Source organism: Salvelinus alpinus, chromosome 8 (genome assembly GCF_045679555.1).
Source record: "Salvelinus alpinus chromosome 8, SLU_Salpinus.1, whole genome shotgun sequence".
NCBI classification, from domain to species: Eukaryota; Metazoa; Chordata; class Actinopteri; order Salmoniformes; family Salmonidae; genus Salvelinus; species Salvelinus alpinus.
The window spans coordinates 16,898,560-16,916,626 of record NC_092093.1 but is presented as its reverse complement, the minus strand read 5'-3'; positions in this window follow the sequence as shown (position 1 = coordinate 16,916,626).

Sequence of the window (18,067 nt, the reverse complement as noted above, 5' to 3'; positions counted from 1 at the left end):
GGTGGACTGAGAGAAGGCTCAAGTGTTCTCCCCTAACAGCACCACAAGGAAACAGAGATTGTCTGCTTCCTCTGTATAAACCTAATCAGTGTAGTCTGGATGGATCACAGCTCCTCCTGCTGCTCCTTAGCAGCCCCAGAAAGGTGATCTGGGCCCTTAGCGAACTGACTGGAATCTCAGTGAATTCAACCCCAAAGCAAATAAACACAATGAAAAAAAAATATTACAAAAAATAAAGTGTATGTATATATATATATAGACACACAGTTGAAGTCGGAAGTTTACATACACCTTAGCCAAATACATTTAAACTCAGTTTTTCACAATTCCTGACATTTAATCCTAGTAAGAATTCTCTGTCTTAGGTCAGTTAGGATCACAATTTTATTTTAAGAATGTGAACTGTCAGAATAAATGTAGAGAGAATGATTTATTTCTGCTTTTATTTCTTTCATCACATTCCCAGTGGGTCAGAAGTTTACATACACTCAATTAGTATTTGGTAGCATTGCATTTACATTTTTTAACTTGGGCCAAACATTTCGGGTAGCCTTCCACATGCTTCCCGCAATAAGTTGGGCGAATTTTGGCCCATTCCTCCTGACAGAGCTGGTGTAGCTGAGTCAGGTTTGCAGGCCTGTCACGGTCGTTTTCCTCCTCGTCTGAAGAGGAGCATGGATCGGACCAAAACGCAGCGTAGTGTGAATACATCTTGATTTATTTGTGAAAGACGAACACGAAAAAACACTTGATAAACTACAAAACAATAAACGACGTTAACAGACCTGAACTTGTGAACATATAACATGAACGCACAAACAGGAAGGAACACATGAAATAAATGAACGAAACGAACGAAAACAGTACCGTGTGGCACAAACACTGACACAGGAACAATCACCCACAAACAAACAGTGAGAACAGCCTACCTTAATATGGTTCTCAATCAGAGGAAACGTAAAACACCTGCCCCTGATTGAGAACCATATCAGGCTAATTGAAAATGAACCCAACATAGAAACACATAACATAGAATGCCCACCCAGCTCACGTCCTGACCAACTAAACAAAGACAAAACAAAGGAAATAAGGTCAGGAACGTGACAAGGCCTCCTTGCTCGCACACGCTTTTTCAGTTCTGCCCACACCTTTTCTACAGGGTTGAGTTCAGGACTTTGTGATGGCCACTCCAATACCTTGACTTTGTTGTCCTTAAGCCATTTTGCCACAACTTGGAAGTATGCTTGGGGTCATTGTCCATTTGGAAGACTAATTTGTGACCAAGCTTTAGCTTCCTGCCTGATGTCTTGAGACGTTGCTTCAATATATTCACATCATTTTCCATACTCATGATGCCATCTATTTTGTGAATTGTACCAGTCCCTTCTGCAGCAAAGCAACCCACAACATGATGCTGCCACCCCCGTGCTTCACGTTTGGGATGGTGTTCTTTGGCTTGCAAGCCTCCACCTTTTTCCTCCAAACAGTTCTATTTTTGTTTCATCAGACCAGAGGACATTTCTACAAAAAGTACAATCTTTGTCCCCATGTGCAGTTGCAAAAACGTAGTCTGGCTTTTTTATGGTGGTTTTGGAGCAGTGGCTTCTTCCTTGCTGAGCGGCCTTTCAGGTTTTGTCGATATAGGACTCGTTTTACTGTGGTTATAGATACTTTTGTACCTGTTTCCTACAGCATCTTCACAAGGTCCTTTGCTGTTGTTCTGGGATTGATTTGCACTTTTCGCACCAAAGTACGCTCATCTCTAGGAGACAGAACGCGTCTCCTTCCTGAGCAGCATGATGGCTGCGTGGTCCCATGGTGTTTATACTTGCGTACTATTGTTTGTACAGATAAACGTGGTACCTTCAGGCGTTTGGAAAGAGCAAACCAAGCAAAGAGGCACTGAGTTTGAAGGTAGGCCTTGAAATACATCCACAGGTACACCTCCAATTGACTCAAATTATGTCAATTAGCCTATCAGAAGCTTCTAAAGCCATGACATCATTTTCTGGAATTTCCCAAGCTGTTTAAAGGCACAGTTAAGTTAGTACATGTAAACTTCTGACCCACTGAAATTGTGATACTGTGAATTATAAGTGAAATAATCTGCCTGTAAACAATTGTTGGAAAAATGACTTGTGTCATGCACAAAGTAGATGTCCTAACCGACTTGCCAAACTATAGTTTGTTTGTTAACAAGAAATTTGTGGACGGGTTGAAAACGAGTTTTAATGACTCTAACCTAAGTATATTTAAACTTCCGACTTCAACTGTGTATATATATATATATATATACACTGCTCAAAAAAATAAAGGGAACACTTAAACAACACAATGTAACTCCAAGTCAATCACACTTCTGTGAAATCAAACTGTCCACTTAGGAAGCAACACTGATTGACAATAAATTTCACATGCTGTTGTGCAAATGGAATAGACAAAAGGTGGAAATTATAGGCAATTAGCAAGACACCCCCAATAAAGGAGTGATTCTGCAGGTGGTGACCACAGACCACTTCTCAGTTCCTATGCTTCCTGGCTGATGTTTTGGTCACTTTTGAATGCTGGTGGTGCTCTCACTCTAGTGGTAGCATGAGACGGAGTCTACAACCCACACAAGTGGCTCAGGTAGTGCAGCTCATCCAGGATGGCACATCAATGCGAGCTGTGGCAAGAAGGTTTGCTGTGTCTGTCAGCGTAGTGTCCAGAGCATGGAGGCGCTACCAGGAGACAGGCCAGTACATCAGGAGACGTGGAGGAGGCCGTAGGAGGGCAACAACCCAGCAGCAGGACCGCTACCTCCGCCTTTGAGCAGGAGGAGCACTGCCAGAGCCCTGCAAAATGACCTCCAGCAGGCCACAAATGTGCATGTGTCAGCATATGGTCTCACAAGGGCTCTGAGGATCTCATATCGGTACCTAATGGCAGTCAGGCTACCTCTGGCGAGCCCATGGAGGGCTGTGCGGCCCCCCAAAGAAATGCCACCCCACACCATGACTGACCCACCGCCAAACCGGTCATGCTGGAGGATGTTGCAGGCAGCAGAACGTTCTCCACGGCGTCTCCAGACTCTGTCACGTCTGTCACATGTGCTCATGTGCTCAGTGTGAACCTGCTTTCATCTGTGAAGAGCACAGGGCGCCAGTGGCGAATTTGCCAATCTTGGTGTTCTCTGGCTAATGCCAAACGTCCTGCACGGTGTTGGGCTGTAAGCACAACCCCCACCTGTGGACGTCGGGCCCTCATACCACCCTCATGGAGTCTGTTTCTGACCGTTTGAGCAGACACATGCACATTTGTGGCCTGCTGGAGGTCATTTTGCAGGGCTCTGGCAGTGCTCCTCCTGCTCAAAGGCGGAGGTAGCGGTCCTGCTGCTGAGTTGTTGCCCTCCTACGGCCTCCTCCACGTCTCCTGATGTACTGGCCTGTCTCCTGGTAGCGCCTCCATGCTCTGGACACTACGCTGACAGACACAGCAAACCTTCTTGCCACAGCTCGCATTGATGTGCCATCCTGGATGAGCTGCACTACCTGAGCCACTTGTGTGGGTTGTAGACTCCGTCTCATGCTACCACTAGAGTGAGAGCACCGCCAGCATTCAAAAGTGACCAAAACATCAGCCAGGAAGCATAGGAACTGAGAAGTGGTCTGTGGTCACCACCTGCAGAATCACTCCTTTATTGGGGGTGTCTTGCTAATTGCCTATAATTTCCACCTTTTGTCTATTCCATTTGCACAACAGCATGTGAAATTTATTGTCAATCAGTGTTGCTTCCTAAGTGGACAGTTTAATTTCACAGAAGTGTGATTGACTTGGAGTTACATTGTGTTGTTTAAGTGTTCCCTTTATTTTTTTGAGCAGTGTATATTTATATATATATATATACAGGCTATGTCTCAGCTGCTGCATGCTTATCTTTATTAAAACAACGTTCCCATGCTTTAAGAGCCGAGGCCTGCCTTGTCTGTCTGGTGTTGTTCTGCTTAAAGCTACAATCTGTGATTATTTTTCACAGAGTGTCAGCCCTGTCACTTGTTTTGGTCTAGAGAGTGATGCTGTTAATTAAAACAGTTTTGCTAAGGTCATGAGGCATTTATACGTTATAGTCTTTTGAGAATCAACGGGTAAATATCAAGAATGGAAATGACCATCGAATACATTCCCAGATCTGAGAATCTACCTTTAAGCTTGAATTTATTTCTGGATTGCAGTAGAGAAAAGCAGCCAAATTTAACATGTCATAAATTACATACCTGCATTCTTCAGCTTGCTTTGATTAGGCAGGCTTGGGCTAATATGTTCCATTCATGTTTGTGTGTCTCTGTGTGTGTGTGTGTGTGTGTGTGTGTGTGTGTGTGTGTGTGTGTGTGTGTGTGTGTGTGTGTGTGTGTGTGTGTGTGTGTGTGTGTGTGTGTGTGTGTGTGTGTGTGTGTGTGAAATTAGAACGTATGAAAACAGCTACAAAGCCATAGCATTAATCTGATAAAGATCTGTAAGGCGGTGTAATTGGCATGTTATCTGAGACACATTTCTTAAATAAGGAATTTATTTATTTTTACATTGCTCGCTGAGTGAGAGAGTGAAACCAGGGAACAGTTGGTTGCTTTCGGAATGAAAGAAGACATTGAAATGCTACACTTAGCTTTCTTTCTGAGATTCACTAATCATTTCTGGCCATGGCTTTATTTTTTCTCTGGCTCTGTTTCTCTCCCCCCACAGTGTGATCAAATCCGAAGCCAGAAAATACGCTGGGATATGGCAGACAGCATACTTTGAAATTGAGTTTGACAGCATTCGAATAGAGATGATATTTGATATTCAGGAGAAGAGAACAAGAGAGGAAAGGAAGTGATAATAGGAAGAGTAGAGCAGAAGAGAGGAGCGGAAGAGAGGAGAGGAAGAGAGGAGAGGAAGAGAGGAGAGGAAGAGAAGATAGGAAGAGAGGATAGGAAGAGAAGATAGGAAGAGGAGAGGCAGAGAGAGAAAGAGAAGATAGGAAGAGAGGATAGGAAGAGATGATAGGAAGAGGATAGGAAGAGAGAGAAAGAGAAGATAGGAAGAGAGGAGAGGAAGAGAGGATAGGAAGAGAAGATAGGAAGAGGATAGGAAGAGAGAGAAAGAGAAGATAGGAAGAGAGGAGAGGAAGAGAGGAGAGGAAGAGAGGATAGGAAGAGAGGATAGGAAGAGAAGATAGGAAGAGGATAGGAAGAGAGAGAAAGAGAAGATAGGAAGAGAGATAGGAAGAGGAGAGGAAGAGAGGAGAGGAAGAGAGGATAGGAAGAGGAGAGGAAGAGAGGAGAGGAAGAGAGGATAGGAAGAGAAGATAGGAAGAGGATAGGAAGAGAGAGAAAGAGAAGATAGGAAGAGAGATAGGAAGAGGAGAGGAAGAGAGGATAGGAAGAGAAGATAGGAAGAGGATAGGAAGAGAGAGAAAGAGAAGATAGGAAGAGAGATAGGAAGAGGAGAGGAAGAGAGGAGAGGAAGAGAGGATAGGAAGAGAAGATAGGAAGAGGAGAGGAAGAGAGATAGGAAGAGAGGAGAGGAAGAGAGGATAGGAAGAGAAGATAGGAAGAGGAGAGGAAGAGAGGAGAGGAAGAGAGAAGAGGAAGAGAGGAAGGAGAATAGGAAGAGAGGATAGGAAGAGAGAGAAAGAGACTCTTCTAATGTGTGTGTATGTCTGTGAGTATGTCTGTGTGTGTGTGCACCCTGCAAGGCAAATCCCAGCACACATGCCTTTTGTTTAATATCAAAGACGCCTGTAATGTCATTCTTCTACAAAACAAAGTTAATTAAAGATCAAGTGAAGAGGAAGTTATGCCTTCATTCAGGAGTGAACATACGTTTCTCTCTCACCCCCCCATCTCTCTCTGACTCCCTCTCTCACTCAAACATAAACACAGACACACATGAAAACGGTTAATGTCAGTTTTTCCCCCCATTTCATTACAACTCTATTGACGTGTTGCAGGCGGAAAAACGACCAAAAATAATAGCTGTGATTGATTGAGTCAAATGTCACAACATTATCAAAGGAAAAGTAGTCACAGAAAAAGACAAAACAATAAAAAAAGGCAGATAAAGAAAATGTAATAAAAAAATGTAATAAATAACTTTTAAAGACAATTTTATACATTCATTTTTTTTTTTTTTTTTTTTTCTGAGGTTCAACCTGGTCTCAGAGCATTTCTTAATATTCTGTACTCAAATCTGGCCATTATATGTTATGCTTCATATGGTACAGTATGTATTCATTTGTGGATGTCCATCACTCATTTCATAAAATATGTTATGATTTACAATTCGTATTATATGTTATGAATTTGCAAAGTGTACAATATGCTACGAAATTGGAAAAAGTACAATATATTTCAAATTTGCTAAACACATGATATATTATGAATTCTAGCTAGGTGTCTGGGTGGCTAACTTTAGCTAGCTGGCTATGGTTAGCTACGCTAGCAGTTAGGGCTAGGCGTTAGGGTTAAGTTATGGAGTTAGGTTAAAGGGTTAACTTCTTATGGCTGCATCCCACTACCGGGATCGATATGACAGCAGCCAGTGAAAGTGCAGGGCGCCAAATTCAAACAACAGAAATCTCATAATTAAAATTCCTCAAACATACATGTGTCTTATATCATTTTAACGGTAATCTTGTTGTTAATCCCACCAAAGTGTCCGATTTCAAATATGCTTTTCAGCGAAAGCACTACAAACGATTATGTTAGGTCACCACCAAACCACAATAAGCACAGCCATTTTTCCAGCGAAAGATAGCTTTCACAAAAAGCAGAAATAGAGATAAAATTAATCACTAACCTTTGATTATCTTCATCAGATGACACTCATAGGACTTCATGTTACACAATACATGCATGTTTTGTTTGATAAAATTCATATTTATAACAAAAAATCAGAGTTTACATTGGCGCGTTACATTCACTAGTTCCAAAAACATCAAGTGATTTTGCATAGCCACATCGTTTCAACAGAAATACTCATCATAAATGTAGATGATAATACAAGTTATACACATGTAATTATAGATATACCCCTCCTTAATGCAACCGCTGTGTCAGATTTCAAAAAAACTTTACGGAAAAAGCAAATCATACAATAATCTGAGACGGAGCTCAGAACAATAGCCAAATTAGCCGCTATGTTGGGGTCAATAGAAACCAGAAAAGACATGATAAATGTTTCCTTAACTTTGATGAACTTCATCAGAATGCAGTCCTAGGAATCCCAGGTCCACAATAAATGCTTGATTTGTTCGATAATGTCCGTTATTTATGTCCAATAGCTACTTTTGTTAGCGCGTTAGCGGTAAACAATTCCAAAGTCACAAAGCGCATCCACTATAACGTGACGAAATGTCCAAAAGTTCCTTAACAGTCAGTAGAAGCATGTCAAACGATGTACTGAATCAATCTTTAGAATGTTATTAACATACATCTTGAATAACGTTCCAACCGGAGAATTAGATTGACTTCAGAAGAGCGGTGGAATGGAGGTCCTCCTCATGTGAAGGCACGTGTTCAATGCGTGGTCACCTCATGGCAGTGATTACTAATTCCTGTCTCCTTCGGCCCCCCTTCACATTAGAGTCATCAGACAAAGTTCTATTGACTGTTGACATCTAGTGGAAGCCGTAGGAAGTGAAAACTCATCAATATCTCGCTGTAATTTCAATGAGAGCTTGGTTGAAAATTTGCCACCTCAGAAACAATCCTAACAGGAAGTGGAACTTCTCATGTTTTTGCCTGCCATATGAGTTCTGTTATACTCACAGACATAATTCAAACAGTTTTAGAAACTTCAGAGTGTTGTCTATCCAATATGAATAATAATATGCATATATTAGCATCTAGGACTGAGGAGCAGGGAGTTTACTATGGGCACCTCTGTGCACTTTTCATCCAAGCTACTCAATACTGCCCCTGCATCCATAAGAAGTTTTAAGGTTAGGGGAAGGGTTAGCTCAAAGGGTTAAGGTTAGGGTTAGGGGAAAGGATAGCTAAAAGGGTTAAGGTTAGGGGAAGGTTAGCTAAAATTCTAATTAGTTGCAAAGTAGCTAAAAAGTAGCAAGTACACTGAACAAAAATTTTAACTCAACATGTAAAATGTTAAATATTTACAATTGATACAAGGAAATCAGTCAGTTTAAATAAATTCATTAGGCCCTAATCTATGGATTTCACATGAATGGGAATATAGATATAATTCTGTTGGTCACTGATACCTTAAAAAAGTAGGAGCATGGATCAGAAAACCAGTCAGTATATGGTGTGACCACCATTTACCTCACGCAGCGCCACACATCTCCTTCACATTGAGTTGATCAAGCTGCTAATTGTGGCCTGTGGAATGCTGTCCCAATCCTCTTCAATGGCTGTGCGAAGTTGGTGGATATTGGCAGGAACTGGAACATACTGGAACATACTGTCGTGCACGTCGATCAAGAACATCCCAAGAATGTTCAATGGGTGACATGTCTGGTGAGTATGCAGGCCATGGAAGAACTGGGACATTTTCAGCTTCCAGGAATTGTGTACAGATCCTTGCAACATGGGGTTGATAACTAACAGCATTATCATGCTGAAACATGAGGTGATGGCGGTGAATGAATGGCAAAACAATGGGCCTCAGGATCCCGTATCTCTGTTCCTTCAAATCAGTAAAATGCAATTGTGTTCGTTGTCCATAGCTTATGCCTGCCCATACCATAACCCCACCGCCACCATGGGGCACTCTGTTCACAATGCTTACATCAGCAAACCACTCGCCCACACAACACCATCTGCCCGGTACAGTCGAAACTGGGATTCATCAATGAAGAGCACAAATCTCCAGCGTGCCAGCGGCCATCGACGGTGAGCATTTTCCCACTTAAGTCAGTTACAAAGCAGAACTACAGTCAGGTCAAGACCTTGGTGAGGATGATGAGCACACCGATGAGCAGTTTTTGCAGAAGTTCTTTGATTGTCCAAACCCACAGCTTCATCAGCTGTCCAGGTGGCTGGTCTCAGATGATCCCGCAGGTGAAGTAGCTGGGTGTGGTGGACATTATAATGCTGTATGGGCATGAATTAAGCCAGAGCCCTACCCATGCTCGCAACATTCAGGCCCTACCCTACCCAGGCCCGATTGCTTCTTACAAATTTTGGGCCCTGCCCGAAACCCGAAATCAGAAAGAACTTCCTCCGTTAGTAAATCCATTAACTGCTCCTCTCTGTCTGTCACTTAATCGCTCTGCTTGGGCTGCTCTGCCAGTGATATTAGAGAAAGGAGGAGATAGGAATCGCATTGTGCAATGAATGGAGGAAAAGCAGACTGTCGACCAATTGCGTTTACATTGTCTTGCTGTGTCACGTGGATGCTAAGCTAATTGTCACGCAATCCCTTTTCAAAGTCAGGGTATGAGTTGAGAAACGTGCCTCTTCTCCTTGAAAGTACGTAATGCACCGCGCGGCCCATTGACGTAGCATGGGCAACGTACACAATGGCTGTTAATACTATTCCAATGGCGTTTCCCATCTCCTCAAAAGTACCCGTACCCTAGTTATTGATGAAAAAACAGGCCCTACCCGGCCCTAACCCGATGTATAAAATCAGGTCACGTTGGGCTCACAACTGGTAGCAGAGCTCTAGTGGATATTCCTGCAGTCATCATGCCAATTGCACACTCCCTCAAAACTTCAGACATCTGTGGCATTGTGTTGTGTGACAAAACTGCATATTTTAGAGTGGCCTTTTATTTTCCCAAGCACAAGGTGCACCTGTGTAATGATCATGCTGTTTAATCAGCTTCTTGATATGCCACATCTGTCAGGTGGATGGATTATCTGGCAAAGGAGAAATTATCTAAACTAATTTGTGCCCAAAATTGGAGAGACATTTTTTTTGTGAGTGTGGAAAACTTCTGGGATCCCAACCTTTGGGTTGCTAGATTTTCATGTTATACCCATCCACCCCTACCAACCACCCTACTTTCATTTTTGCCTTAAGTAGCCATATGTCTCATGTAACCATACCAAATGTAACATATATCATACTAATTTGAGTGTACCGGATTAACATTTACTATGTTACATCTAGTCTATGAGACCAGGCTGTGAGGTTTCACTCAGCTCATTGCTGATGTATTTTCTTAATTTCTTCATCCACCTTTCTTCCAGATTTTTCTTCCAAGGAAGGAGGGAGGGGAGAACATCATGGCTGGTGACAGATACAGGCTTGGGTTGAAGATATGACATTTTGGCATTGTTGAATCATTCATTCATAAACATTCTTATCGGTCACTTAGGAAAGGTGCTTATAATAAATTGTCAACTGTAGTTGTTCCCAGCAGAGGGAAGGGAGAAGGCAGAGAGAGCGAGGGAGAGAGAGAGAAAGCAGGGAGAGGGATCGACAGACAGAGAGAGAGCGAGAGAGCGAGAGAGAGAGAGAGAGAGAGAGAGAGAGAGAGAGAGAGAGAGAGAGAGAGAGAGAGAGAGAGAGAGAGAGAGAGAGAGAGAGAGAGAGAGAGAGAGAGAGAGAGAGGTCAAAGAGATGGAAGGAGCACTCAGTGCTTGTTTAAACAAAGTTAATTATTTGGAAGGCAATCAAACATCATTTAGGATATTTATGATGTGAGCTTATATCTACAGGAGATATCGAAGACAGTGATGGCTTCCAGAGCTCAAAGTGGGGCTGGGATCCAGGTCAAGATCACCACACTTCCCATTGCTAGCATACAGTAACTATTGTTGACACAATGCTACAATACATGTGGTTTGTATGCTTTGTCTCCTATACAGCCATTGGAGAGGATACTGTTTTGAGAGTAGTTGAATCAGCCTGTTGAGCTAAGCAATATACTGTACAAGACGATGACATGAAAGAGACAGTGGATGACAGTCATTTCGGCCATAACAGAATGCAGTAAACAGCTGGTTGTCAATAACAATACATGGTAAGCACAAATACCTCCACACAATATCTCAAGATAGCCTACATGGTAGCTGCACTCCACAAACAAACGTCCATTAAACTCAGTATACTTATAAACTCAGTATACTCATAAACTCAGTATACTTATAAACTCAGTATACTCATAAACTCAGTTTATACCTATGAAGTCAGTATATTTCTGAAGTCAGCATACTTCTAAACTCAGTACACTTCTAAACTCAGCATACTCAAACTCAGCATACTTCTAAACTCAGTATACTTCTAAACTCAGCATACTCAAACTCAGTATACTCATGCACTCAGTATACTCATAAACTCAGTTTATACCTATGAAGTCAGTATATTTCTGAAGTCAGCATACTTCTAAACTCAGTATACTTCTAAACTCAGCATACTCAAACTCAGCATACTTCTAAACTCAGTATACTTCTAAACTCAGCATACTCAAACTCAGTATACTCATGCACTCAGTATACTCATAAACTCAGTATACTCATAAACTCAGTATACGTAGAACCTCAGTATTCTCATAAACTCAGTTTACGTAGAAACTCAGTATTCTCATAAACTCAGTATTCTCATAAACTCAGTATTCTCATAAACTCAGTATACGTAGAAACTCAGTATTCTCATAAACTCAGTATTCTCATAAACTCAGTATTCTCATAAACTCAGTATACGTAGAAACTCAGTATACGTAGACACTCAGTATACTTATAAACTCAGTATACTTATAAACTCAGTATACTCAAACTCACTATACTTATAAACTCAGTATACTTATAAACTCAGTATACTCAAACTCACTATACTTATAAAGTCAGTATACTCAAACTCACTATAGTCATAAACTCAGTATACTCATAAACTCAGTATACGTAGACACTCAGTATACTTATAAACTCAGTATACTCAAACTCACTATACTTATAAACTCAGTATACTCAAACTCACTATAGTCATAAACTCAGTATACTTATAAACTCAGTATACGTAGACACTCAGTATACTTATAAACTCAGTATACTCAAACTCACTATAGTCATAAACTCAGTATACGTAGACACTCAGTATACTTATAAACTCAGTATACTCAAACTCACTATAGTCATAAACTCAGTATACTCAAACTCACTATACTTATAAACGCAGTATACTCAAACTCACTATAGTCATAAACTCAGTATACTTATAAACTCAGTATACGTAGACACTCAGTATACTTATAAACTCAGTATACTCAAACTCACTATACTTATAAACTCAGTATACTCAAACTCACTATAGTCATAAACTCAGTATACTTATAAACTCAGTATACTCTAACTCACTATACTTATAAACTCAGTATACTCAAACTCACTATAGTCATAAACTCAGTATACTCAAACTCACTATAGTCATAAACTCAGTATACTCAAACTCACTATAGTCATAAACTCACTATACTCATAAACTCAGTATACTCAAACTCACTATAGTCATAAACTCAGTATACTCAAACTCACTATAGTCATAAACTCAGTATACTCAAACTCACTATACTTATAAACTCAGTATACTTATAAACTCAGTATACTCAAACTCACTATACTTATAAACTCAGTATACTCAAACTCACTATAGTCATAAACTCAGTATACTCATGAACTCAGTATACGTAGACACTCAGTATACTTATAAACTCAGTATACTCAAACTCACTATACTTATAAACTCAGTATACTCAAACTCACTATAGTCATAAACTCAGTATACTTATAAACTCAGTATACGTAGACACTCAGTATACTTATAAACTCAGTATACTCAAACTCACTATAGTCATAAACTCAGTATACTCATAAACTCAGTATACGTAGACACTCAGTATACTTATAAACTCAGTATACTCAAACTCACTATAGTCATAAACTCAGTATACTCAAACTCACTATAGTCATAAACTCACTATAGTCATAAACTCAGTATACTCAAACTCACTATACTTATAAACGCAGTATACTCAAACTCACTATAGTCATAAACTCAGTATACTTATAAACTCAGTATACGTAGACACTCAGTATACTTATAAACTCAGTATACTCAAACTCACTATACTTATAAACTTAGTATACTCAAACTCACTATAGTCATAAACTCAGTATACTTATAAACTCAGTATACTCTAACTCACTATACTTATAAACTCAGTATACTCAAACTCACTATAGTCATAAACTCAGTATACTCAAACTCACTATAGTCATAAACTCAGTATACTCAAACTCACTATAGTCATAAACTCAGTATAATCAAACGCACTATAGTCATGAACTCACTATACTCATGAACTCAGTATACGTAGAAACTCAATATGCTTAAAAACGCAGTACAGTACAATCGTGTTACAATATTACATGTGGTGAAAACAGTGTTCTCCTACTGGTGCAAGAGTGAAAGTGACTATGAGGATTGAAATGCAAAGGCTGTTGAGCAGATAGCGTTAGCTTGCTCAGAAGACAGAAGGTAATCCTCAGGCCAATCCATGCTCGTCCAGGCGAGACATTATGTACGGGCGACCCACAATGCTCCTCTCTCAAAAAGCCTCTCTCAGACACGGCAGACCTCTCCCTCCATAACTTATTAACATTTTGAAGATTTCCCACAAAACCAGTCCACATGGCCGGGGACTTTGGTATTAGGCTGATGGCAAAGGCCACAACGCCAACTCTCTCTTCTTCCAAAACGACTACTTAAAGACACTGGAAGGGAGGTGAGTCTATCTAACTCAAACAAATTAAAATGTTATTTGTCACATGCACCAAACACAACAGGTGTAGACCTTACCGTGAAATTCTTACATACAAGTCCTTCACCAACAATGCAGTTTTAAGAAAATATAGTTAAGAAAATGTTTACTAAATGAAAAAGAAAAAAATAACACAATAAAATAACATTGATTATGGCCATATACAGGGGGAACCGGTACCGCGTCAATGTGTTGGGGTATGGGTTAGTCGAGGTAATTTGTACATGTAGATAGGGGTAAAGTGACTATGCATCGATAATAAACAGAGAGTAGCAGCAGCGGGGGGTGGGAGGGGGGGGGGGGTCATGCAAATAGTCTGGGTGACCATTTGATTAATTGTTCAGCAGTCTTATGGCTTGTGGGTTGAAGCTGTTAAGGAGCCTATTGGACCTAGACTTGGATCTCCGGTACCGTTTGCCGTGCGGTAGCAGAGAGAACAGTCCATGACTTGGGTGACTGGAGTCTTTACAATTTTTGGGGCCTTCCTCTTACACCACCTAGTATATAGGTCCTGGATGGCAGGAAACTTGGCCCCAGTGATGTATTGTGCCGTACGCTCTACCCTCTGTAGCGCCTTACGGTCAGATGCCGATCGATCAGTAGCCATACCAGGCGTTGATGCAACCGGTCAGGATGCTCTCTATGGTGCGGCTGTAGAACCTTTTGAGGATCTGGGAACCCATACCAAAATATTTTCAGTCTCCTGAGGGGGAAAAGGCATTGTTGTGCCCTCTTTACAACTTTCTTGGTGTGTTTGGACCATGATGGTTTGTTGGTGATGTGGACACCAAATAATTTGAACCTATTGACCCGCTCAACTACAGCGCCGTCGATGTGAATGGGGGCGTGTTCAGCCCTCCTTTTCCTGTAGTCCCCAATTGTCTCCATTCTTGCTTACGTTGAGGGAGAGGTTGTTGTCCTGGCCCCACACTGCCACGTCTCGGATCTCCTCCCTATAGGCTGTCTCATCATTGTCGGTGATCAGGCCTGCCACCTATGTGTCGTCAGAAAACTTAATGGTGGTGTTCGAGTCGTGCTTGGCAACACAGTCGTGGTTGAACAGGGTGTACAGGAGGGGACTAATAACGCACCCCTGAAGGGCCCCCGTGTTGAGGATCAGCGTGGCCGATTTTTTTTTGCCTACCCTTACCACCTGGGGGCGGCGAGGCAGGAAGTCCAGGATCCAGTTGCATTGAGCTTCATGGACTCTATGGTGTTGAATGCTGAGCTGTAGTCAATGAACAGTATTCTCAAATGGGTGTTCCTTTTGTCCAGGTGGGAAAGGGCAGTGTGGAGTGCCCACTCCATCGCTGGCAGGCATACATGAAGCTGACTGCTAGCATCCTGTAACCCAACTTCAAATCTACAGTGGGGCTGTGGAGCTCGGATATACCATTTCCTAATATTAATGAGTCATCTTAGCCACCAGAGAGAGAAACACTGAGGAAGGTTCAATGTTGCCTAGCATTACTGCAGCTTGAAGTTTGGTGCAACTTATCATAATGATGTAGCACTTGTGGTAAAGTGGTAGATTTTAATTGAGAGTGTCCATTGTAGAGACGGATTTGTTAGTACTATTACACAGACAAACCCAGACAAAGTTACTATATAATTAATTTTACTTTCACAATTCATCATTTAGCTTATATTTAACATCAGTGGGAACTGGGAATAGCATCTAAAATATAATTTGACCAGTGAGATTGGGAGGTCTGAACTAATAATTTTGAATTCATAACTTCTCTCTATGTTTTTAACACACTCCCCATAAGCCGTAGCCTGAGTCATATTCCCTCATTCAACTCCGTAATGACGGCACTTGACACTGACTGAAATACCACAGTGGAACTACAAAGACAGTCAAAAGGTTGAAGTAATGTGAATTTCACAGCAATACTCATTTGCTTTTGTATTCTAACATATTGGCTTGGGATTGTATTTTTTATTTGACCAGATAAATTGACTGAGAACAAATTCTCATTTACAACAGCAACCCGGGGGGATGAATGAACCAATTGGTAGCTGGGGTTGATTAGGTGGCCATGATGGTATGAGGGACAGAATGGGAATTTAGCCAGGACACCGGAGATAACACCTTTACTCTTACGATAAGTGCCATAGGATCTTTACTGACCACAGATAATCAGGACACCTGAACATCCCATTCAAAAGACAGAACACGACACAGGGCAATTTCCCCAATGACTGCCCTGGGAATCCTTTTTAGACCTGAGGAAAGAGTGCCTCCTACTGGCCCTCCAACACCACTTCCAGCAGTATTTGGTCTCCCATTCAGGAACCAACAACAACCAACCCTGTTTAGCTTCAGAGGCAAGCCATCAGTGGTATGCAGGGTGGTCTACTGCTGTAACAGTCTGTCGCTACTTCAAAATAAACTCATCTGACAAATAGTGATGCGACTGATATTAAAGAATAATATCAAATCTGTCCATTCATTTTTCAATTCCGAGAGGCATAAAACACCACTCTGAGGACAAATGATGGCAACACTTTCTCTTTGAGAAGGCATTCCATTTGGGGCTGATTGAAAAGACTGAGTGCCCCTAGGTTTAAACAACCCATTACAAGGCACTGTGTCTAGGCTCTTGGCTCCCATCTTCAACAGACAGGCATACTGGAGACGGACCGACACTGAGATATGAAGAGAGCAAAGAGAGAGAGAGTGACAGAGAGAGAGAGAGAGAGAGAGGGAGAGGGAGAGGGAGAGGGAGAGCAGAGAGAGATAGAGAGAGAGAGAGATCAGAGAGAGATAGAGAGAGAGAGACATAGAGAGCAGAGAGAGAGAGGGAGAGCAGAGAGCGATATGCAGAGAGATAGAGAGACATAGAGCGCATATAGAGAGGGAGAGCAGAGAGAGATAGAGAGAGAGATGTAGAGCAGAGAGAGAGAGATAAAGAGCAGAGAGAGAGAGAGAGAGAGATGTAGAGCAGAGAGAGAGAGACAGAGATCAGAGAGAGAAGCAGAAAAAGACAGAGAGCAGAGAGAGAGAGAGAGATGTAGAGCAGAGAGAGAGATACATGGAGAGCAGAGAGAGAGAGAGAGGAGAGAGATGAGAGAGAGAGAGACATGGAGAGCAGAGAGAGAGAGAGAGAGATAGAGAGAAGCAGAGAGCAGAGAGATAGAGAGAGAAGCAGAGAGAGAGAGATAGAGAGAGAAGCAGAGAGAGAAGCAGAGAGAGAGAGAGAGAGAGAGCTAGAGAGAGAAGCAGAGAGAGAGAGAGAGAGAGAGAGAGCTAGAGAGAGAAGCAAAGAGAGAGAGATAGAGAGAGAAGCAGAGAGAGAGAGAGAGAGAGAGAGAGAGAGAGAGAGAGAGAGAGAGCTAGAGAGAGAAGCAGAGAGAGAGAGAGAGAGAGAGAGAGAGATCATGGGACACACATTACAGCATCGGTCTCAGGCAGACATTTATTTCTACATCACATTGTTTTGCGAAACAAAACTCCTTCATCAGCAGAAGCTTTTACAAAAAGACCAAAAAAAGTTTAAGGCATAAGATATGATACATAACCCATGTCATATCTCATTCTATGACAAAGCCATCACGGCTGAAGATCAACATAGAGTTAGATATGATATACTGTATTTTCATGTATGGTTATATGTTTCCATGTGTATTACTGTTGTAATGGTTGCCTCTATATAATTTTTAACATGGATTTTATTCCATATATGAAATATGGAAATATGACATCCAGTTTAGTGGAGATGTTTTGCTTGCCTAGATTTGATATTCTGCTGTTCACTCCTGTAAGAAAGCAATGTTTTTGCCAATCGTCGAACAACAGCAAGAAATACTAGAAAACCTGGAAGGCAATCAAATGTTCTTGTGATGTTCTACTGTGAAAAGAGAAGCAAGCTCTGAAGGATAATTACGGATAATCAATAAAGTACAGTCCAGGCCTAGCTGAATAAAGCACTGTAGAGGGAGGAGATATAGGTTGAAAGAAAGGCAAGACATACTTGAACTTGGGTTTTGATGTTCCAGTGAAAAGGGAGGGAAATATTCAGGGCCTCGAGGATGTGTGGTCGATTTCTAGTACTACAGAGATTCTTCCCCTTTTCGTAAGAATATCACAACTCAGTTGAGGTATTTCCTCCACTTTGGAAAGGAATTAGGAAAGATTGAAATCAAATTGGTGTAATATAATGTATAACAACATTATAAGAATATCATGGCTCAATTCAAGTATTTCTTGCTTTTGTAAATATTTACATTAATGTGGAGTAAAAAAAAGAGCGATGAAGCCAATTATAACAGTTCCACTTCAACCTTACAGTACACATGAACAGAATTTCTCACAGGCAA